Source organism: Camelus dromedarius, chromosome 15, assembly GCF_036321535.1.
Source record: "Camelus dromedarius isolate mCamDro1 chromosome 15, mCamDro1.pat, whole genome shotgun sequence".
NCBI lineage: Eukaryota > Metazoa > Chordata > Mammalia > Artiodactyla > Camelidae > Camelus > Camelus dromedarius.
The window spans coordinates 17821665-17845580 of record NC_087450.1 but is presented as its reverse complement, the minus strand read 5'-3'; the positions used below and the strand labels follow the sequence as shown (position 1 = coordinate 17845580).

General features: G+C 43.8%; 1 long non-coding RNA gene across 1 annotated transcript in view; it reads right to left on the bottom strand.

Moving 5' to 3' along the window:
- LOC135323058 (uncharacterized) overlaps positions 1-23916 on the bottom strand; it is a 134338-nt gene that overhangs the window by 18810 nt on the left and 91612 nt on the right. The window contains exon 2 of the long non-coding RNA XR_010384167.1: positions 6641-6819. This is a non-coding gene — a long non-coding RNA (uncharacterized LOC135323058). The remainder of the gene's footprint in view (positions 1-6640; positions 6820-23916) is intronic.

Here is a 23916-nt window from a genome sequence, read left to right as displayed (position 1 = left end):
GCTTAGTTTTTAGCGGGACAGAACACAAATGCACCTGTTGCTCCTAAATGGTCAAAGTTGAAAACACAATGATCCATCAACCTGTGAATGTTTAAAATCTGTCTAGTTCAGTTCTTTCCAATGCTTGGAACATTCAGGAATGTACAACTAATTTAAAAAACACACTTTAAAAGTGTTCCAACTCAGGAGGAGGAGAAAGAGAGCTGATAATCATCTGATCAGACCTTCTGTTTTCTCAAGAACTCATAGAATGACCTTCCATTATGACCTTTCCATTCCTACCATACTTGCCTGTGTTCTAGACATCAGGGTGTTAGACAAGTCTTGTCTGTACATTTCACTACCAGCTAAGCAGGGTAGGGGAGACTCTGAGTGAAATCTGAAACCAGAATTGCCTGATTCTTGTTATTTGGTTACATAATGTGTAACATAAAAGGAATTAGTGTTACCGTTTAGGATTTAAGTTAAAGCACTCAAAGCAAAGTGGACCTTGAAGAGAATGATATGGTTGTACATGGATTCTGGTAGCTATTGCTTTTGCTCTTATTAACTACTTCAATTCCCATTTTTGCTTCCAGAGATGATTAAAGTACTGTCCTCCAGCTCCTACTTGGATTAATCTCTTAATCTTTTGACTATATACTGACTGCTATACAAATGATACTCTTCTTTGCATAGAAGGGATCTGAGGATGTGACTTACACTTACATAGCTGTAGCTTGAAAGACATTGCTAGAAGATGCAGACTGTATCCATGTGCAACTGGGCATCAGGGCTGTTTGGAAGCATAATTGGGACTTGGCAACTGACTGACTCAGGGATTCCACAACTATGATGACAGCCATAATCAGGTGAACTAGGAGTCTGCCAGATTTTCCATTAACTCCACACTACCATGGAATTAGGCATATAGGATCAACCACAAAGCAGAATAAGCATGCGCTTCAGCCACCAGCGAAGCAAGGACAAATCCCTCCTTCTCCCTGCCCATCGAATCAGTTGAAGGCCTTAAGAGAAAAGACTGAGATCCCCTAAGGAGGAAGGAATTCTGGACTCAAGATTGCAGCATCAACTCTTCCCTGGGTCTCTATTCCACCATGCAGATTTTGGACTTGTTAGGCCCCACAATTGTGTGAGCCAATTCCTGAATATCTATCTATCTATCTTCTATCATTCTATCAGCTACCTATCTATCCATCCAATATTGGTGCTGTTTCTCTGGAGAATCCTAATTAATACAGTGGGAGAGGTGGACATTGAAGAAATGGGGTGGGATAACATTTCTGAAATTTTACTGGTGTTTTATGTTTCTATTATTTCTCCCCTTTGCCCATTCCTCCAGCCAAGGTGCTCGGTTGCTTTACAGCAGATGTAATAGAAAGAAATGAATCTTTCTTGCTTTGGTTTCCAAAAGCCCAGTGGCTCTTAGGGGACTAGAAGGACTCTGTTCAGAGGCAAAATATTTGGGAGATGTGGGGTTTCAGAAGAGCAGTGTTTTCTCTGGACTAGAAAAGATACTCCAGGCTTTGGCGGGGTGGGGGTGGGGGTGGGGGGGACAGGACATAAGGAGGCCAGAGATGTTGCTGGTCCTGAAGATCATGTGTGGAGGGGTGGGTCAAGAGGAAGAAAGACCCTAGCTAGGGAATGGCTGTGCCACAAGTCTGGACAAACAGTTATTACACAGCCAGGCAAAGTCCTGGCTCCCAAATGAGACATGAAAGCCACAAGGAGAGCCCAGACCACTCATGAAGGGGCAAAGAAACCAGGAACTCATCTCAGTGATGACCAGCAGGTCTCCATGGCCTACAACTAGGAGAACAAAGGATGTCTCAGAGGATACCCTTGTGGTCAGTTGGACTCAAGATCAATGGGCCTTCACCAACCCAATGTCCTGATACAATTTAAACATCCAGGAAGATAAACACCACCAAAGAAACTGCAAGTTGGCTTAGATAAGTTTCTACCACTCTGGAGAATAAGAACTCAATGGTTTAGAGAAAAAGATATGTCTTAGTCACCTGAATTGTGACAAGCAGCATATAGGAGTGGGATGGCTTGGGGGAACTGAAAGATGGCCATGATGGTGCAATATAGTGAGTGAGGGGAAGGTAGCCCAAGCTGAGGTTGGGAAGGTAGGCAGGGGCCAGATCATGCACACCTGCATGCAGTATGTCAGAGAATTTGTATTGTAAGTAACATGGGAAGCTGTTGATAGATTTTAAGCACTTCCCAACTTTGAAAAGCCACATTGCCTGTTGCATGGAGAACGGATGGGGCTTGCATGTAGGTTAGGATAGCAGATGAGAGGCTACTGCATCATCTACGTGATGGAAGATGGTGGCTCAAACCAGGTTGGTGGCAGTGGAGCATAGGGATGGATTCTTAGTATATTTTAGTGGTAGGAACAACAGGTTTTGTCACTGGGGTGGATTTGGGGAGTGAGGGGAAATGAGGGGTCAGAAAGAGCTCTCAGCTTTCTGTTTAAGCAACAAGTAGAAAATGAAGCCACTTACTGAAGGGGGTGAGTATGGAAGAAAACCAGCACATGTGAGGAAACCCAAATTTCTGTTGTGGACATAATAAGTTTGAGATATCTGAGAGACAACCCTGTGGAAATGTCCAGAAGGTATAAACAGAGCACAGAGTAGCGGTCTGGGTTGGAGGTAGGACTGTGGGTGTCCTCAGCATTAGCTCTTGCTGTTTTTCATTTTGTTTTGTTTTGCACCTGCCCAACTCCCATTCTTCTTTCAGGTGTTAGCTTAAATGTTGCTTTCTCAGCAAGGTTGGGCTCTCCACTGGGCTCTCTCGATTTAAAATTCCTTCAAAGTACTTATCAAGGTTAGAAATGAAGATTTATGTTTGCTTGTTCTTTAGAGATGACTGTCAGCCTCCCTGAGACGCTCTAGGAAAAAAAAAATGACTTTATTTTTCTATAATGAAATCATCTGAGCCCTACATTTTAGGAGAAAAAAAAAAAAAAAGAAGGCAGGGAGAAAAGAGGGCCCAGAGCTGAACGCAGATAAACTGCCACATTTATGGGTTGAGTAGAAGAGGAAAAGCTGACAGGAGCAGCCAAGAAGGAGCTCGGAAGGAAGCGGAGTCTGGATGCCAGGGGAGACACGAGGAGACCGGTTCAGGACCGAGGGTGTGTCACTGTATCAAATTCTGCTGAGAAGTCATGTACGGCAGGAAAACTAGAGTGACTGTTGGATTTACACAGTGGTGGGCACGGGGTCCTTTCTAAGAGCAGTTTGGGTGGAGCACTGCGGATAAAAGGCAAGTTGCAGTAAGGGGACAAATGGAAATAATACATGAAGCCTATTGTTGCTACAAGTTTTCCTGCTGGGGGAGAGAAAACTAGGCAGTGGCTAGACGGGTACGTGGGGTTAAAGGAGGATAGCTGGGCGATACTGAAGTGCATCCCTGTGTCAATGGGGACAGTGGATTAGGTGAGGAGGCAGGGAGAAACAGCAACAGAAGGAATTAGAGATGGATAAAGAAAGAAGAGGAAGGGAGAGGGCAGGTAGGAAAGCGGTGACACACAGAGAATGGAGCTAAAAAGCCTTTGAAGCCCGGGACCGGAGCAGCCCCGGCCACGCCCACGGGCCGGAGAGGCGGTGTTCGCCGCCGCTCGTGGAGGGGAAGCCGTCGCTCCGGCTAAGCGGTTAGTCAGTCTGACGGCAGCCAGACCCTGGCCCCTGGCCAGCCACATATTGGGAGCAGAGTAACGAGTCTTCTGGCAGACGTCGTTGAAGAGGAAGGACGGTGTGGGCGAGCGCTGAGCAGCGGGAGGGCAGCCAGTACCGACTATAGAGGGAGCCAACCCAGCGGGAGGCTGCAGGGCCAGGGCGAAGAGAGGCTTCTACCCCCGCGTCCCCTTTGTTTTTCTCGCCTCCACAGCCTGCAGCCAAAGGGGTCCGGTGCAATTTCACTCTTTTCTCTTACCACCTCTCAGTTCGGCCACTCCAAGGGGACTGGCCTTGCAGCCGCCTGTCCCTGCTGTGGGAGCAGACGGGCATCGCTCCCAGCTGCCCGGGAAGGCGAGCTAGGGAGACGCTGCAGCCCCGTGCTGACCTCCTCTTCGTGGTGGAGTGCCCGAAGCGGGACGGGGAGATGGTCCTGGCTGCCGGGTGGGAGGCCCAGGCTGGCTGAGCCACAGAAGGGCACAGAGGAGCAGACCAGGGATTCTGGAACTGCAAGAGCCCCGGAGAGGGCGTCTGCTATTACACAAAACCACTCAGTGTCCCCGCCCGGCCTTAGACCGGTGCTTTTCAAATTTTAATGTGCAAGAGAATTAGCAGGGGATTGTGTTAAAATGCAAATCCTGAGTCCCTAGAGCTGGAGTAGGGCCTGCGAGTCAGCGTTTCTAACAAGTTCCAGGGCTGTACTGACACTGATGCTGTTCTGACCCTGCTGTGAACAGCAAGGCTTGAAAGGCCTGATGGGGTTAGGGCCACTCTTCCATGGAAAAGGCTATCGGCCCATACGCACAGATCCTTCACACCAGGTGGGTGTTACAGAGACAGGGGAGGCTATTCACTCCTTGTGTGTCGTTTGGCCCCCCAGGATAGTGCCCCTGCCCCAAATGCTTATGGTCAAATTGTTGCCCTTACCCTAACTCCACCCCAGAAAGTCTCAGAATGGAGAGGGTGTCAGAATCACCTAAGACACCTGTTAAATGTACAGACATCCTGCCCCGTTTCTCATTCCTGGAGGAGCAGATTCAACAGGTCTGGGGCAGGGTGCAGGTATACACGTTTTTTATCAAGTTTCCCAGGTGATTCTGATGCATTGAACTATTTTCATTGAACACACCTGAGAAACACTAAATACAAATGCTTAGGTTCATGGTTTCCCAGGAATATGTGTACTGAAATCTGAAAATCTGAAGATTTGAAGGAATGAAGCTCTGACTTAGGTGCTGAGGTTGGTATTTTTGCTCAAGGGACCCTCCCAAGCATTCTCTTGAAGCACCCTAGAGTAATTATGGTGACCACATGCACAAGCTTGATTGACCCTACCTTGCAGCAGACCAGATACTGCCCCCCAGGGAGGTGAGAACTATTTTTCAAGCATTGGTGATGGATTTGAAGAGGCTAATCAGGTTCCCCAGGGGACTAGGGACACCTCCCTACTAGCTGCTCTGTTCTCCCCTTTGTGGGAGGGTTCTGGGGCCTTTCAGACACTTTCAAGTCATAGGACAAAACTTTCTCTCGCTAATGTAGCAGGCAGGAATCTTATTACACTATCCAGGGACCTGAGAAATACCACATTAATTTGCTTTATTTGCTTCTGATTCTGTCTCTGGCCCACTGGGCTGGTGGGAAATTTGAGCTCAGTCATTGCTGGAGATCTCCAGGGTGGTGTGAAGAGCCTAATCGACCCTCCAGTGCTTAGCTCACACAGGTCTCCCTTGAAGGCCCCTTCAATCCAGTGACTTTAATCAGAACTGTCGCTCTATACTTGGAACTTTGTGGAGGCTGGGAATCCCATGCTTAGGATGCAGCCTCCGAGGTGCCCTGTTCAGTACTCCCCCCTGGAAATCCTGCTACTTTCCCAGGACTCTGTGGGAAAGTGGGCCCGGGGTCAACATAACCTTGGGGAATCTCCCCAACTCTGTCTCCCTGCTTCTGCTTTATTTTCCTCCCCATTTTGCATAAACTCAGAAGCAGCTCAGGCCTTTGAAAAACAAAAGCCAGAAAGAGAGGTTGTCTATAATAGAAACCATTTTTGAAGGAGTGTAAAATTTTCAAAAGATTAAAAACCATGACTCTCACGTAAACATAAAATGAATTGCATTCAACTCCAATTTATGAGAGAACTGATAAGGCTGGTCCAAAGAGCTTTTGAGAATCTTGTATCTGTGCACAAGTTCGTAGACTGCTGGATTAGAAACACAACTGGCTAATGTCCAACAGGGCCATAAATCATAACCTTGCAGAGTGGTTATCTGTTCAGCTGGACAGACATTATTTGTGTCTCTACTCAATAAAAATCTGTAAGTTAATCTCACCTCTACAGAGTTCTAAAATTGCCTTAGTAAATAGAAAGTCAAGTCCAGCACTGCATTTAACATCTAGTACTACTCCCTCTTGCCTCTTTCCAAGTTTTGGAAAATTTTCTGGCAGAAAGAACCCCATAGGGCCTAGCTACCTTCTTGGAATTGGGGAGAAAAAAATAGCAAGAACAAACCTCAAAATAATACCTCAATTATCCCATCATAGAAACATATGATCCCCATTAACATGACATTCTTATACTAACAAAGTATCGGTGTGTTTACTCTCGCCAAAGGACCACCCTCCACTGCGCCGCCGCTTCCTACTAGGGGAGGAGCATGATGAGGACATTAAACTTCTTCCTGTACCATATTAAATACTCCAGTGGAGACTCAGCCCTCTAACCTGTCCCTGAAGCACATTTACAGATCCTTCTGAACACTGCTTGAAAATCCACAAAACAGAGGAAAGCCCACCCTAGATCTCATTGGTGTGAGATGTTAGTCCTGCCACCCGCCCCCTCCCAGTTGTCTTGTCAAAATCTGCACCTTTACTACAGCTTGCTGTCTGCCCAAAGCCTGGCTAAGTCACAAGACCACTTCCCCAGATCTCACTTTGTGCATTTGGGCCGCAGAGAATACCTGCTTCCTGTGAGCAGACAGTGTTCGCTTCCTTAGTTCTTGGGTTGCACTTTTAAGTCTCCACAGCTGTGCTGCTCCCCTTCCCCGTTTGCTCTGCCCCCGTCTTTTCTTTGTTTCATATGAAACTCATTAGCAAGTCAGTCTTTGAGCAGGAGACGATGTAGCCTCTGGCAGGGATCCTGAGTGGGAGATCAGAGAGACCAGACCATGATAATAATGTCAAGCCTACTCCAACTGGATGTGTCCCAAGATGGGAGGAAGGTGGGTCTCAAAGAAGAGAAACTGTTATTCATCTCAGTTTTTTTTTTATTTGGAAGCCAAAGTTATACACAGAGGTTAGGGTATTGAGCTAACCCCCAAGACTCTAGAATACTCAGCTGGCCAGATTCCCTAGTGGATTCTCAATCTGAAATACTGCTTTATTCCTCTAGATTTTTGGTTCTGAAATGTTAGCATGCACCAGAATCACCTGGATGGCTTGTTAAAACAGAATCCTGAACTCCAACACTCCAGAGTCTCCCATGAATTTGCATTTTTAACAAGTTCTCAAGCGCTGCTGCTGCTGCTGCTGCACGGAACACAGTTTGCGAATCACTACTCTAGACCAGTGCTTCTCAAACTTTTATATACAAGAATCCCCTAGAGAATCTCCTTAAAATGCAGATTCTGAGTCAGTAGGTCCTGGATGAGATTCTGCATTTCTAGCCAGTTCCCAGATGACGTATATACAGCTGGTCTTCAGACCACACTTTGAGTGGCAAGTCTCTAAAGCAGTGGTTCTCAACTCTGGCTGCACTGTAGAAACATCTGGAGGTGTCTTGAAGAGCCCTCATGCACAGGCAACACTCAACCAGTGAAATCAGAATTTCGGGGAGTGAGGTCTGGGCATCAGTAGTTTTTAAAGCTCCCCAGCTGAATGCAATGTGCAGCCAAGATTAAAGACTATTGTTTTAGAACAGTGGTTCCCAACCCTACCACATATTTTAAATGTGTGGGATGCTTTTGCAAAATACCTCTTCTTCAGTCACATGCCTAATACCTTTCTAACTGGTCTCCCCAATCTGTTATCCAAATAAACATCACCACACACACACACACACACACACACACACACACAGACACCCCACCTCTTAAAATTGTGAACAGTTTCTCCTTCCCTTTAGGACAAAAACAAAAGTCAGAATTTCTGGACATGGGGCGTGGAGCTTTTATATTAAAAAATAGTGATTCAAATGTGCAGCCAGGAATGAGAACTGCTCTAGTCAGTCTCTAATCACCTTCCACCTGCTCTTTCACTCTTGCCCATTAAGTGCGGTCTGCCTCCCCAGGCATGCAGAAATCTGCCCTGGGCAACAGCCTCTGGTTGGTGAGCCCTCCCACCTACCTGCTTAGCCTCCTCTTCCTCACTTTGATCACTGTCAGTTTGATCTTCTGCATTCGTTCTTTGCCTCCCTCGAGCTGCCTTGGGGCTCCTCCATGTTTTACTAAACATAGGGCCCTCATCTCTGGGTTCTGACTTTGCTCCACAGTCTCCCATACCTGATTTGAATTTTGGCTCTGCCCACTCCCCTCTCAGCATCAGCTTCCCCACCATTCCCCAGTACTGGCTGCCTGCTTAGCCTCCCAGCCTCCAGAGCTTCTTACCCATGGGGTTTACTCCCCACGAATGTAGGCAGGTCCTTGAGTGGCAAGAATAGACAGGAACCAGCCTTTGCACTGGACCCAGTGAGAATAGCCTAAGCCAAGGGAGGGAAGATGCTAACTGAAATAATTTTAATTAAAGGCAGAAAAAAAATGAATTTTTTTTTAAAAAGCTGAACTGCCTCAACTTGATAAAGACTATCTACAAAAACCCTACAGTTCACATCATGTTTAACGGTGAGAAATAGATGCTTTCCACTAAGATCAAGTACAAGGCAAGAATGTCCCCTTACCACTACTTTCAATATCATACTGAAAGTCCTTACAAATGCAATAATGCAAGAAAAGGAAATAAAGGGTGTACAGATTGGGAAGGAAGATATAAAACTGACTTTGTTCACAGATGACATGACCATCAATGGAGAAAATTCAAAAGAATGAACTAAAAAACTCCTGGAACTAATGAGTCATTATAGCAAGTTTGCAGGATACAAAGTTAATATACAAAATTGTTTTCCTATATACCCAACAGTGAATAGGTAGAATCTGGAATCAAAAATGATACCATTTACATTAGCACTCCTCCCAAAAAGAAATACTTAGGTGTAAACCTAACAAAATGTGCACAAAATCTATACAGAAAACTCTGATGAATGAAATTGAAGAAGAACTAAATAAATGGAGAGATAATCTATGTTCATGGATAGGAAGACTCAATATTGTCACTATGTCAGTCCTTCCCAATTTGATCTATAGATTCAATGTAATCCTAACAAGAACCTTGCAGAGAAAGGCAGCCTGTACAGATAATGGAGAAGACAAGCAGAGCAAAGAAGAGATGAGAGGCATCATGGTTTCAGAGGGTGGAGAGTGGGGGAAGAAAGAGAGAGAGGGAGGGAGAGACAGAATCGTGACATCCCCTTTCTAAACTGGCTGCTAGGAGATTTCCTCTCTTTCCTTATAATTCCAAATTTTTAAGTTCCTTTAAGTGTGCTTCAGTATCTTATAATCAAAGAGTCTTCAACCAAACAAGTAGGAAATCAGAGCTTCAGAGATAACTGAAATGACATAAGCCCAAAGGAAAGCCTAAAGAAGGCTATGAAGACTAAAGGTGAAAGAAATCCCACAGCACCTGCAGCAGAGTTTGCCCCTCCTTACTGAAAAACTATTTAAATTACTTGGTTGCCAGAAATGGACGTTTAGTCAGAGAATTTCAGAGTAACAAACAAGGCCTGGTGAGGAGATACTGCATGCCTAGCACTCTGTGTACCACTCCAACTTACAGCTGACCTGCAGAGAGATTTAATAATCTCAGATCACAATGAAAGTTTAATAACCAAGGTGAGAAAATTGCCCCGGAATATTGGCTCTCAATCCTCACAACTTCTTATTAATGATGCACTTTTACATGATTCTTATATTATGCAATCATTCTTTCTTTCCTATGGTCATCCACCCATCCATTGATTCTACAAATATTTCTTTAGCACCTACTGAGGAACAAGCATTGGAAATATCAAGACAAATAAGACATAATCTCTGTCCTCAAGGGCAGTGAGTACTGTTCATTCATGAAAATTTACAGCTTGCAACTATATGCATTCGTGGGATTCTTTTTTCAATCTCTCTCTTCCCCATTTTATCAGTTTTATAAGGGCAAGCATCATGTCTTTTTTGTTCCTTCTTATATCTTAGCACCTGGCAGAGTTCCTGGCACACTATGGGCACTTGATACATATTTGGTGAACAAATAATGAATAAAGATCTTTCAGTCTATTCAATTGTCTTTCTTCTGTTTTTCCTTAACCCTTATTACATCCTTCCCTGCAAAAGGAGATTTTATAGGCGACTCAGGCAAGAATACATTTTGAAAGCTAGGTGACTAATGTCCCACAGTGTTTGAAAATTGCATGCTCTGTGACAGTTGCCTGAGCCAACAACCTGGTAACAAGAATTCTCCCTTGTAGTGTGGATCCTCGGTGTCTAGGACCCTTCCTTTTCTGGTAGCTCTCAGATTAAAACTGCTCAGGAGACAGGATGTATAGAATGCAGCTGATTCTTTGACCTTGAGGAAATGGACTGTGGAAAGCAGAAGTGGATGTGAGAAATGCCTATCTGTACACTGGCAGGAGGAGGTGGGCAGAGAGGACAAGGCATTCCTTGTACAGCTGTGCAAGTTGTGTCCTGCACAAGGCACCCAGCCAAGGGGGTAAGTAGAGACTGGAATTTGGCAAGCTCTTCTTCCTGACAATGAACCTTGACAAGAGGCTATGTCAAAGGGGTCCCAAGGATGGAGGTAGTCCAGTGAGGAATCCTCACGTTCTTAGGAAGACTGATAAAGTAATGAGAGAGGGTGGAAGGAACCCACATTTAGCATTCAATCAGAAAGCAGAGAGGAGGAGTGTTGCCTACTCTGATGGCCTCACTCTGTGAACCATTGACTGCCTCCCACCTCTCCACCCCCTTATACCCACTCCAGTACATCCAGTTCTCAGAGTGATAAGGGCTGTCTCCTAGTAAGAGCAGGGAGATTTGTAAGAGGACATCTAAAACCCAAACTGTCAGCAAGAGGAAAAGAGCCACCCTGTTTCCCTGGAGATGAAGGGGGTTGGGATGGCCAACAATGGGGCTGCTGCCTGCCGGCCCAGGTCTCAGTCCTAGCTAACAGCATAAGGCTTCCTCTCCCCAAACGTGGATGGGGTCTATCGACACTGGAAAGAATTCAGGTACACAGCGTAAAAGAAAAACCATTTAGTGCCAAATAGCTTTAAAAAAAATTACCCACATCCACCCCTGTTCTGCTCTTTATGGTACATGGAAACTCCAGGGCTATTTCTAGCTCAAGATGCAGGGGGGCTGATGAGCAGCGGGGTTTCTGCAGCTGACTGCTGATAGGACCGAGCTGTTGCCACCCCGCTGAGGTGCTAGGGACAGACAGCTTAACTGCACATGGCCAGCACATGGTGGGTGGGCGGGAGGACGTCTGGCTGGTTCTGCGGGGAGGAGAGGGGGATGGAAGTGGCTCTGAAATGGCATTTAGGGAACAGTAAGCTGAAGATATTGTAGTTCTGTGTGCCTCCACCACCGCCTTCCTTCCAGAAAGACAGAATGAAAACTCTGGGGATATCAGTGCAGCTTCTACGATTGTTTCTCTTGCTTCCAATCTGGAAGGTCATTGCAGGGGTCCAAGAGGCAGTTCTTCTGATGGAGAACAATCTTAAAGAAAGTGGTCAAATCTCAAGGAAAGTCATCAAAACACCATGGGGAGGCAGAGAAAGGGAAGGACTGACTTCAACTATAAAATTTCATACACTTGGAAATCAGATGAATTTGAGTTCAACTCCTGTCTTCATTATCAGCAGTGTGACTGTAAGCAGCTACTTAACCTCTCTGCAGCTCATTTCCCTCATCTGTAAAGTGGGGAGGATCCTAGGGGTCGCATGACCAGAGTGTTTGATTTTGATGGGGGGCAGTTCCTGTGTGGTCATCATTCTAAATGCTCATTCCAAAACCCAGGATCCTGCTGACTCTTGTTCATCCTCTCCTATGAGGGTACTCATTGTTTTTCTTCATTTTTATTTTTTATCTTACTGAGAAGCTGGCAATGTTTGCAAACTCAAAGAACAAGTAGAAATGTGACTTACTTTACGTAGTTTAGGTTACTTACGTAACAACATCCACACACTGCCTTGTTTTCAACAGTTTAAATATTTTTGCCCTTTAGCATGTGGGATGTCAACATTGCTCCCCTTCAAAGTCATGTCTAAAGTGATAGTAATACATACATTGAAATGACTTTTTTTAAGAATTAATGATGTGCTAATCAACACTGTGTGTGCCTCCTTACTTAAGAGATGTTACAACAAACAATACTATTTGTGAGGGCAGTTTGCTTCATTCAAAAGAGGGTTATATGGAACTGACACACTTGTAGACAGCTGGTAATTTCTCTAATTAACTTATTCTTTAAGCTTTGAAGTGCTTTTCCATCACTTGATAATGATAATTTCCAATCATTTGTTATCAGTATGCCAAGAAGGTAATAAAAGGTGGAGTTAAAATGTCTATGGTGTCTGTATCATTTAACTTCAACTTCCAACTGTTCATTGCTAGTTTATAAAAATATAATTGCTTTTTGTATCTTTACATATAAAATATATTTCTTGTAGGAAGCATATAGTTGGATCTTGCTTTTTGAAAGAATTAGATGTGACCATTTCTGTCTTAAAAAAAAAAAAAAAAGAATGAAGGCTGTGAACACTAGCTCCATACCTGGCATCTAAGTGCAAAGGAAAAAAAGTGGCTTTGATGGCAGGTATGTGTTTTCAAATACCACACTTGGGAACAAAAATTACCCAATTACTCTCTAAATCAAATTACATATTATCCTAAATTTCTACTTTCTACATCTTATTCATTACTGGGGCTGGAGTATTCTCCTCAAGTCATGAGAGGGTCCGAGGAACCTCACGCAGAGCAGAGCTTCCCGGCAGACTCTTTGGCCCCTAGTGACACTGGTCACTCAATGATGTGCAACTTGTCCAGGTGCTCAGACGGGGCTGCTCTGCTGCTTCGACTCCTTGCCTCGGGTCGCAGTGTTTGCAGTGGCCTGAAGCCCCAGCTCCCAGGTCGCCCCCGCCCCGTCCTCCCCAGCCCTCCAGTTTACCACCTAGCTATTCTCCTGTAAGACGGAGACATCTCTCTGGTGGCTGCAGAGAAGCAGGGACTCTACTGTATGAACGCCCTTCAGACTCCTGAGCCCAAACCACTGTCATTCTCTCCTCGGGATTGGGGACTGTCTTCTTTTCCTGGAAGGGAGGAGGGGGCCAGACAGGGCTGCTTCAGCCTCTGCTCCTCCAAACACCAAGTATTCTCCCTCCACGGGAGATTCCCCTTTTCATTTCCCTTTTTACTCCAGTATCATTATTATATTTGAACAGGATTTGTCATCTTGTCTCAGGAATTTAGGGCTCTTTTGCTATACTTTTGAGAGTCATGAACAGCCTTAGAATCCCATTCATTCTGGTACCAAACGGATCTAAATGCACAGAGCAAAAATTAGCTCAGATCCACTGAGAAACAGAGGTCTGTTTTCTAATTCTGTTTCCTGCTCCCTTCAAGATAGCACAGTGCTTTACATCCTCTGCGAAATGTCCTCTGCTTACCCTTCGCTGTTAAGAGAACGTTCGCAACTCATCTGTGAGTTATTTCACTTGACTGTCCTGGGTTCTGGGGAGAGACAGCGGGTCTGTGGAGTCTGAACCTCTCAAGAAAGGGTTTGCCTGGGATTTTTCTGCAGAAGGCAGCCAGCAACACAATGCTGTGGCCTATAAGTAAAACATCTGACTTTCTTACCAACATGGCTAAATCTTACGTTTTCTTACTCAGCAAGAACTTGCTGAAAACTGACATTGTAGTTGCCGGCTGGGATCACAGCTCTGCAAATTATTTCTAATGGTGCGCAGATGTCCTAAAAGGAATCAAGCAAGGTTGGCACGATGGCTATTTATCTGATAGCCTCTGGGGTTAATGGGCATTTTTGTTTACAATGAGGAGGGAAAAGAGAGGAGAAGATGAAGACCTGTGATCTGCAGTTAGAAAAGTTCTGCTATTGGCTTTACCACGGATGTTTCTGAATTTTTCCATCCATGAAGGAAATGACTAGTAAAATATATGCAAACTTAACAGTCAGCTGTTAAAAGGTTTATTTCTACTATGATTAAATGCTTCTCTATTTTAAAAGATCTTTAAACATTTTTTTTACTTTCTTTTTGGTAAGGAGGAGGCAATTAGGTTTTATATATTTATTTTTTAATGGAGGTACTAGGGATTGAACTCAGAACCTTGTGCACGCTAAGCATGGGCTCTACTACTGAGCTGTATCCTACCCAACAAATGCTTCTTAACAGTAATCAGAATGTTGAAGAAATAGATGTGCCCTTGTTGACAATTCATATAACTAAGGAAGCCCAAAAGGAGAATGATGGACATTAGCCCAGACAGACATGGCCAATGATAGAAAGTCGTAACATCTCTATCACAAACTTTCCAAAGCTGTGGTTCATTTGTGAAATTGGGAGAATCAGGGAGGACTTCAGCTAAAGATGAGACACACACAAGTGGAAGCCCTTGACTCACTCCAAATACTTAAGAACTTCTGGATAAAATACAATCAAAATGTTTTTAATGTATAACTAGGCATGGAGTCAAGAAAGGAAAATCACCAAGTTGCGGAAGCAAAATGAGAACTCAAAAGTCAGAGGTGAATGGGAGTTGTACTGTGCATATGGTGAGATCTACCCTCATATTATCTATAGAATATGGAAACCCAAGCCGTGATATTAATGTTAAAAGCTTGTCTTGACCTCGATGTAAAAATATGAGTTCAATAAAAGATAGGTTAAAAAGGCCCCAAGATGAAAGATAAATCAAGTTCAAGGATAAGAGGATTCATTATCATTAAGAACAATTTACCCAAGTTTATCTTAGTTTTAATCAAAATTTTTATGGGGATATTTTGTGGATATTCTACAGAAAAATCCCAGCTGCTTATAAAATGTATATGAAAGGACAAATGTCCAGAAAGAGAGATGATCCTGAAGAGGGAGAAGTACAGGAGGGGGAGGAAGTGGACTTGACCTACCAGATGGCAAGAACTGGCTATAAAACTCTAGCAATTAAGACTTGGAGGAGGGGAGAATTGATGGGGGTGGGGCAGATAAAGAGATCATTCCAATGGAATGGAAGAGAACTTAGAAATAAACTCACTGTATGAGAACAACCTGATTCATTACAGAGAAAGTATTCCAGATAAAGAAAGGAATGGGATGATCAAAAAAGGAGCTGGCACAAAAACATCCAAAATGGATTAAAGATGCTGGAGAGGGTGTGGAGAAAAAGGAACCCTCCTACACTGTTGGTGGGAATATAGTTTGGTGTAGCCACTGTGGAGAACAGTATGGAGATTCCTTAAAAAACTAAAAATAGACTTACCCTTTGATCTAGTAATCTCACTCCTGGGCATATATCCAGATAGAATTCTAATTTGAAAAGATACATGTACCCCAATGTTCTTAGCATCACTATTTATAATAGCCAAGACATGGAAGCAACCTAAATGTCCATCAACAGATGATTGGATAAAGAAGTTGTGGTACACACACACACACACACACACACACACACACACACACACACACACACACAAAATGGAATACTACTCAGCCATAAAAATGAATAAAATAATGCCATCTGCTGCAACATGGATGGACCTGGAGATCATCATTCTAAGTGAAGTCAGCCAGAAAGAGAAAGAAAAATACCATATGATATCACTTATATGTGGAATCCAAAAAAAAAGACAGAAATGAACTTATTTACAAAACAGAAACAGACTTACAGACATAGAAAACAAACTTATGGTTACTGGTGGAGGGGTAAGACGGTGGGAAGGGATAAATCGGGAGTTTGTGATTTGCAGATACTAACTACTATATATAAAATAGATAAACAAGTTTATACTGTGTAGCACAGGAAACTATATTCAGTATCATGTAGTAACCTATAATGAAAAAGAATATGAAAACAAATATATATATGTATATGTATGACTGAAACATTATGCTATACATCAGAAATTGACACAACATTGTAAACTGACTATACTTCAATTAAAAAAATGGATTAAAGACTTAAATATAAAACCTGAAACCATAAACCTGGAAGAAAACATAGACAGCATGCTGTTTGACATTGGTCTTAGCAATACTTTTTTGGATCTATCTCCTTAGCCAAGGGAAACAAAAGCAAAAAGAAACAAATGGGACTACATCAAGTTAAAAAGCTTTTGCACAGTGAAGGAGATTATCAATAAAATGAAAAGATAGCCTACTGAATGGAAGAAAATATTTGCAAACAATATATCCAACAAGGGGTTAATATCCAAAATATACAGAGTACTCATACAACTCAACATCAAAAAAACCAACAACTCAATTAAAAAATGGGCAGAGGACCTGAATAGACATTTTTTCCAAAGAAGACATACAGATAGCCAATAGGCACACTAGAAGATGCTCAATATCACTAATCATCAGGGAAACACAAAGCAATTTAATTAAATGATAATATAACTACTAGAAGGATGGAATTCAGGGCAGCATGGGTGACTGGTGGGGCATGAAGGTGAAAGAGAATTAAACTCTTATTTTCCATAGGGGGATTGCAAGAAACAACACTTAGAGCAGTAAATCTCAAACAACTGGCTGCAAGAGCTGAAAGTATCTCCTCTGGGGAGGAGAACACAGGACCTCCCTTTAGGACTATTTGCCTCTTTTAACAATGAGCATATATAGCTTCATAACAATAAAAACTGACTCTGTGACTGACAAATAATAACAAAGAACCAAACTGAAAATCTAAGAATAAAACAATTAAGCCACTGGAATTAAAAGCTCAAGTAATGGATTAAACTGAGGAATAGACACAGCCCCTTGTGGAGGTTTTGGTCCAACCAATAAAGCAGGAAAATTAGAATGAGACTACATAGAGCTAGTGTCTCCACCAGGAAAATGAGGCCTGCTGAACAGAGTGGTGATTTCTAAGCCGTTTACGACTACCCAGTCCTCTCTTTCTTCTCTAAGGGTCCCAAGAAGAGGGACCTAGATTTTTGGCATCACCTCCCTGCCTACCCCACCTTACCAATAACCATTAACATTAATGGAGCCCCTCTTCCAAGCACTTTACATCCATTAATGTATTAGCATTTCATCCTCACAATCACATTATGTGGTAAATAGTATTACTCTCATAATTAAAACTGAAGGGCACAGAATTAAGGAACTCACTCGAAGTCACTTAGCCGCTAAGTAAAAAGTTGGGATTTGAACCCAGGCAGTCTGTCTTCAAAGCTCACATTCGTAACCATGATGCTATAATGTGTCTTGCTACACACACACACACACACACACACACACACACACACACCCCTTCCTGAAGTTCAGTGAAACAGCAAGTTTATCTCTGAAAACAGGTTAAGAATCACTCCTATACCACAAATGAGAGTAAACTGGAAGTAGAATGAACTCACAAAAAAGGGGATGCATAACCGTTTATTGATTTTTATTTCTTCTCTACTTCATTTTCAAAAAAGATATAAAGCAGCTTCCAAAAATGCCATATACAGGAACCAAGTAAAATATGGCAAAGTTAAAAAAAAGAGCCAAAGAAAGTGGATAAATGAATACGCCAGCCAAAAAAGTCAAGAAGGTTGCTGTATCTGAAAATAAAACCGAAATATGATCCTCCTGGCAGCCAAGACAAAGAAAGCAATGTAAAAATCTCATTATAAAGTAGGAGAGAGTTGACTGAATGTTGATGTGATGTACAAGTTAAGTGTATGACAGAGAAGCAAGGGTAGGCGAAATATCATGTTATTACATATTGAGTCACTGTGATTTTGGAGAAAGTTACCACTTTTCTTTCATCATTTGGGAAAGTAAATTTGGAAATGCTTCACATGGCCCCTCTGTCTACTGTGAAGATATTCAGCTCCCTTTCTTAGGTTTGCAACATTAAAACCACAATGCAGACTGCTTTCTGAAGTCATCAGAGCCATCCTTAAGATGAATCAAGCTAATGCAGGGTAAATAAAGGAAGCAACCAGCACAAATCCAGTGGGACTTGAACCCAGGGCTGGAAAAGTGCAATGTGAATGTATTTCCTGTGCTCATGGGGCTTGTTGGCAACCCCTTTCCTCTGCTGTGTGGGGGAATGGATCGCACAGATTTTGGAAGGCTGGGATGGAGGCCAGCTGTGGGCTGGCAGCCAAGTGCACCAGACATCAGAGTAGAGAATAGAATCCTTAGATGCTCCTGGGATCCAGGGTGCTCAGGGAAGATGGCAGCCACAGCCACCATGACGGTTAAGAGAAGAGAAGACAGACAACCAGCCAGCAGTTTAAGTGCCTGCACCCTTCCTTATCTCCTTGACCCGATAGCCCAGGCATCCTGGAACCCTCTCTTTTCTGGGAAATTTGTATTGACCCTAAGCACAAGAAGACTTGGAACTCAACAGAAATTCAAATAACCATTTGAAGTTACCAAAATGGTCTTCCCTGTTGGGGCTGGGTCCACTCTCAGTGCAGCCATCACACCCTCCTCCAGCATCCACCCTATCTCTCCCTGCCACAGCCAGACTTCTTGAAGGAACTATCTACCCTTGCTGTCTCTACTTCTTTATCTCCCATCCAAGCAGTCCAATGAAACCGCTCTGGGCAGAGTAACTGGTGACCTTCTTGTTGCTCAGTGGACACATCTCCTGTCTCCCTTGGTCTTTTTGTATCAGGGATTCTCCTTTCTTTGGCAACTCACTTCCCTTGGCTTCCATAACTCCGCTGTCTCCTAACTTTCCTTCTCAGGTTCTTGCCTTTGTCCTGAGTTTTCAGTGCCCCTCCCTCTGCATGTGAACCTGATGCCCTGGGAGCTCTATGAGGGGAGAAAGATCTGTTTGTTTACCATTGTTTCTTTCTCTACAGTTTGGCTAAAGTACCACGAGGACGGACGGAGGGCAGCTAGGGGTACCACCTCCTCTCCACTTCTGCGGAGAGACTTGCAAAATGCTGGGTACACAGAGGGTGAAATATTTTTGAAGGAATAAACAAATGTAAGTTTTGCTCATATTTATTTAGGATTTACATCCTGATGACCTCAAAAAAAAAAAAAAGGATTGGAGGTGGTTTATAGAGTAAAGATATATTGAAAAACACAACAGAATATTTAAAGAGAGAAAGAAATAATGGAAACCAAATAAAAGTGAAATGAGATAAACATACTTGCTTGCCGGGCTGAATTAGTTGCTGCAATGGAACATTCAATTTAGTACTGAGCTGCCTGGCAAAGCAAAGCAAAATGAGAAATACATCAAGTTACAGAGTTCTCAATGGCAAACAAAAGGAAGCATACAAGATTGAGTATGGACAGAAATATCTTCTGGTACTGAATTTTAGTAGAGTTTTATCAAATAGTTACCCTTATAAGGAAGGGACATTAGGTAATATACTGGGCACTGTCTTTGACCATCATTTTTCAAAATGTCTAGATGCTTTTCCAAGTTGTTCTTTCAGACACCTGGATGATACTAATAGAAGGGGTAGATATTCCAAGACATACCATAGCTGTCTTAATTAGGGAAGTGAATTGAGATTGGATGGGACAGACTCCTTCTGGGTACCAGGCATTCACAAGAAGCATATGTAATATGGACTCAAATACTATGGCTCTCTTGCCCTTACTGGGAAGCCTAAGTACATTTTAGTGGAGGCCAACAAGGACTGGCTATACTGATTTTCACAGGAAAACAGAGAAACCCTAATTCCATATTCCTTCAGCGATTCAACATCATGGGTTCATAAAAACTCCAACTTAGAAATGGGGAAAATCTGTGTTCAAACAATCAAGGCTCTATTGAGCATGTGATGTGAAAATCCCAGAGGGAGTCCAGGCAGGATTTCTGCTGGTGCATTCCTCTCTTACCAAATTGGGGTTACATCCAGAAAAACCAAAATTCAAAATGAGGTACAACATTCAAAATTCAAAAATTAGTTACAAAGAGGTAGGAAAAAAGCCCAGTTAGATTATTCTTAATGCCCTCTCAACATTCAACTTAAAAGAAGAGATGAGAATGGGAGTTTAGAGACAAGATTTTCAGTGAGAATTTTGGAGAAGGCTGACGGTATGCTGTGGGCCCCACCATCCTTGCACACAAGTGGTGGAGATGTACCTCCTTCCCCTCACAATAGAGAGGCTTACGAAGAACTTCATGTATGTCACCTTCAGTTTGGGGGACATAGTGGATTGGAGGAGGCCGGAAAACCCATGTGGACTGGCTGGTGGCCTTGAAGCAGAGCAAGGAGAGAGGACTGGGAGAGTGGGTGTAGGGCAAAGAATACAGACAGCAGACCACATATGATGAGAGAACCAGCCTGGGGACTTGGATGCTGTCCCCCAAGTCACCTCGGAGTGGGGTAAAGGGACCTCAGCTGAGAGAAGCAGAGACATCACTGAATTTCCAGGAACCAAGGGAGTATAAGCAACTGCTGGGATCTAGATGTACTGACCCACGTTGTCCTGAGACCCACAGGTGAGAGAACCCAGGGACGCTGAGGTGCGGGCCAGGGAGGTGGTGGGGTGTCTCTGAAGAAGACTGAACTATAATACTGGCCAAGCCCTGAGAAGGCCCTCCCTAGAACTTTCCTGCTCCCTTTTCCAGATCTCCCTTCTCCTCCAACTGTGTGTGTGTGTTTGGGGGTGCAGCTGGGGGTCAGAAACTGCAGTCAGCAGTTGAAGGGAGAGAGTCAAACACAGCTGCCCTCCCTCGCACGGGTGGCCTGAGCTGGAAGCCAGGAGAGGCCTCAACTTTAAGTTCAGTTCGTACTTTTTATTATTACATAGGACTGGGCATTTTTATTTCTGGATTGAGACTCTATTTTGTGACTTCAGTGACTTCAGGCCTCTTTTTCAGCTAAGAGGGACCAGAAAAGTCAGAGGGTCTGCCTGGGTTTCCCTCCAGAGCCAGAGGAAGAGCCCACCGTGCAAGGTTTTAGGGATCCTGGAAGACAAAACAAAACTTCTGGGTGACGCCTGTTCCCAGTCACACTGGCACAAAGTCAGGGACATAAGCAAGCCCAAACCCATTCCTGACCTGGAGCTGGGATGAGGGGAGGGTGTAGAGTCCACCAAGGGCAGGCTTCCAGCCGGTTCAGAGGAGGGGCCCTTCCCAGGCTTAGAGGCAGGAAGCCGAGCTCACTCCCTGGCACCGGGGAGTCTGGGGAGTGGGGGCGCCCGCGCAGAGGCTTCCCGGCGGGAAGGGACTGGGGGGAGCCTGTGCAGCTTCTGAAAACACCCGAGGGTCAGGTCCAGCCACCAGAGGCCGGCAAGGTGAAAAGCTCCTCCATCAGCTATAATGGGTGGAGGGCAGGCAAACACCCAGGAAAGTTAGCCTGGGTCATGCACCCTTGTGCCCTAATTCTTGGAAGGAATTTGAGTTTAGAAGCAAAGTCCAAAGAAGATGTAATTAGAATCTGCAAGTAGACACAAATGGACCTGTCATACCTGCCCTCACGCAGCTGGGAGTGCTCGGAGCACTTTGAAAGAAAGGCACAGCGAAAATACAAAATAGTATTATTATTGCCTTAATTATAATTAGAACCTACAAGTCGAGTCTTGAAAGACATTTGTAGCACACCCTTGCTTATTTAGGTCAGCTTCCCAGAAAAAGGGGGAAAAATAGACTTGGGACTTTTTAAATTTAGGCAAGAAACAGATAGGCCTATGGGTCAGGGCTACTAGCTGTAGCTCTCCGATTTCAAGAATGCCTTTTGGGGTTCAGGTATATTCATTGCTAGAGCCTAAAAGCTCAACATGGTAGAAAATAGGCTTTTTGTTTTAGCTTTGGAGGGCTACAGGCCAACTGGAAGCTTCCACCCACTGCAAAGTAATGTGGCCGGTAAAATAGCTGGTGAATTATCCATGACTCAGGGCCTGATGAGTGATGTGTGTGCAAAGCAGAGCATGAAGGGAGAATGCTGAACAAATATCTAGGGGAACCCCAATGTTTCCTGATTATTACAGGGCTTATTATCCCAGTTGAGGATAATTCAGACTCACTGACCCTTTTCCTCTGACCTCCCGCCCTTGTTAGAGGGCAAGAGGCAGCAGAGTGCAGCCAGAGGGGGGATGTTACCTGCTCATTTAGGTACTATGGGCAGCTCTGGTGGAAGAATCCATGGCAGCAGGTGAGGGCTGATGGTTGCAATGAGTCTCTGCCTCTGTGGATTTCAAGCACTCAGGCTGGTCCTGTGCTCAGAGCAACTTGGAAGCAAACAATCCAGAAATGGCTATGACTGGCAGAGACACTGAAACCAGAGCTGTGTAGACCTGATGGAAAGAGTCGCGCCACTGCGTGGTACAGCGAGGTTTGAGGCTTCGTGACTGATGAAGACAAGTGCTGCATAAAAACAGCTGATGAAAAACTGGTTTAAAAAAAAAATGTCTGTGTACCTGTGCCATAGTCAATGAGGCCTTAATGGAGATGCAGCCAGGGATGATCTGCTTCTGTCCACCACCTGTTCCCAGAATGTAGGCACCAGGCTTCCTGGGCTACCTAGGGCCACCTTCCTGCCTGGCACTGACACATCTCATACTCTGGACCAATTTCTGGGTCTCCTTATCCTTCTCCACTCAATACCCACATCCCAAACTTACTCATTCTTAGTCTCTTTCTTAGGGACTCTGATAATTCGAAAATCATTAACGTTGGATTAACGTATCCCTCCTTCCAGACAACAGTTTACTTGCCTTTGTGGATATGTGACTTTTCCTAAAAGGAGACTTGTGGGGAGCCTTTGGGGCACCACAGAGCCCAAAGTGTGGGACAGGAATCCCCTATAAGCCTGAAAAGGAGCTTCTGCCCAATGTTGCTCTGAGATTTTTGGCCACTATCCTCACTCAGATAAGTTTCCTTCTTCCTAAATTTCTAATCCCTTGGTTTGTCGTAACTCATATTGAAAACAAATTTTCCTTTTTTACCCCTAAGTGTTGTAGCTATTTTTCCTGGGTGGGAATAAACTTAGTGTCTGCTCCAAAAACTTCAGAAATGGAAACTCCAATCTCTCCAAAGATCACTATACATTTTTTCACTCCCAGGAGGGTTTACTGAAGTAAGGAGCATGTGTACGCTTTCTGGGTAATTTTGTGCAAAAATCCACAACGTCAAAAGAACATGGTTATTAGGAGCAAAATGTACAACCCCTTATCTATTTCTTCACAGGCTCTAGCCACGGGGGTCAGAGCCAAGTGCCAGCAATTCGTGCTAAAAATGTTCACAGTTCTGTGGTCTGTGCCAGCAGTGAGGACTGCAGTGCGAATGTGCAAATTCTTGCTCCAAACTGGCTAGACCCTCACTTTGCAAATGTCATTTCGCAGGATCCTTGTTTTATCTGAGAAACCAGATTTCCCCAGCGGCACTGACACTAGCTGATGATGCCATACAAGTTCTGGATCCTGCAGGGAAAGGCTCTTTTGAGACACTTTTCAAATGCAACTGACATGCTTCTCCCTTAGGAGCCTTTTCAGGACAAGGTTAGATCCTCAAATCACTCTACAAATCTGAATAAATGAAAACCCCATGCAGTGATTTTACAAGCTGCTCAAGTCCATCTTCTCCTTTACAACATCTGATGTAACTGCTGATATAACAGAAAATTTAAAAACCTTCTCCTTGCTTTCTACTAATGGAGTGATATGGGTCCAATATACACCAAGATACAGAATTGAACATACATTACAAACTTTAAATACAGATTTTTATATAACAGGATGACCATCCTGGACCTCCTCCTTTAAAAATTAATGTCATAATCTCCAAAGTATTTTTGACAATGCAAAGTCAGTATCAGATAAACCTCGAATTCTAATTCCAGGGTAAGAGATGCTACCTCAAAATGGAAGAAACTGTCTCCTTCCAGAATCATTAGATACTTGGGTGGGTATGCAATAAAAGAGTTAAGCTGACAGTTAAGACGGTCCCTAAGTATTTATTAACCCAAGAGAGGACATAAGAGAAACATACCATGTATA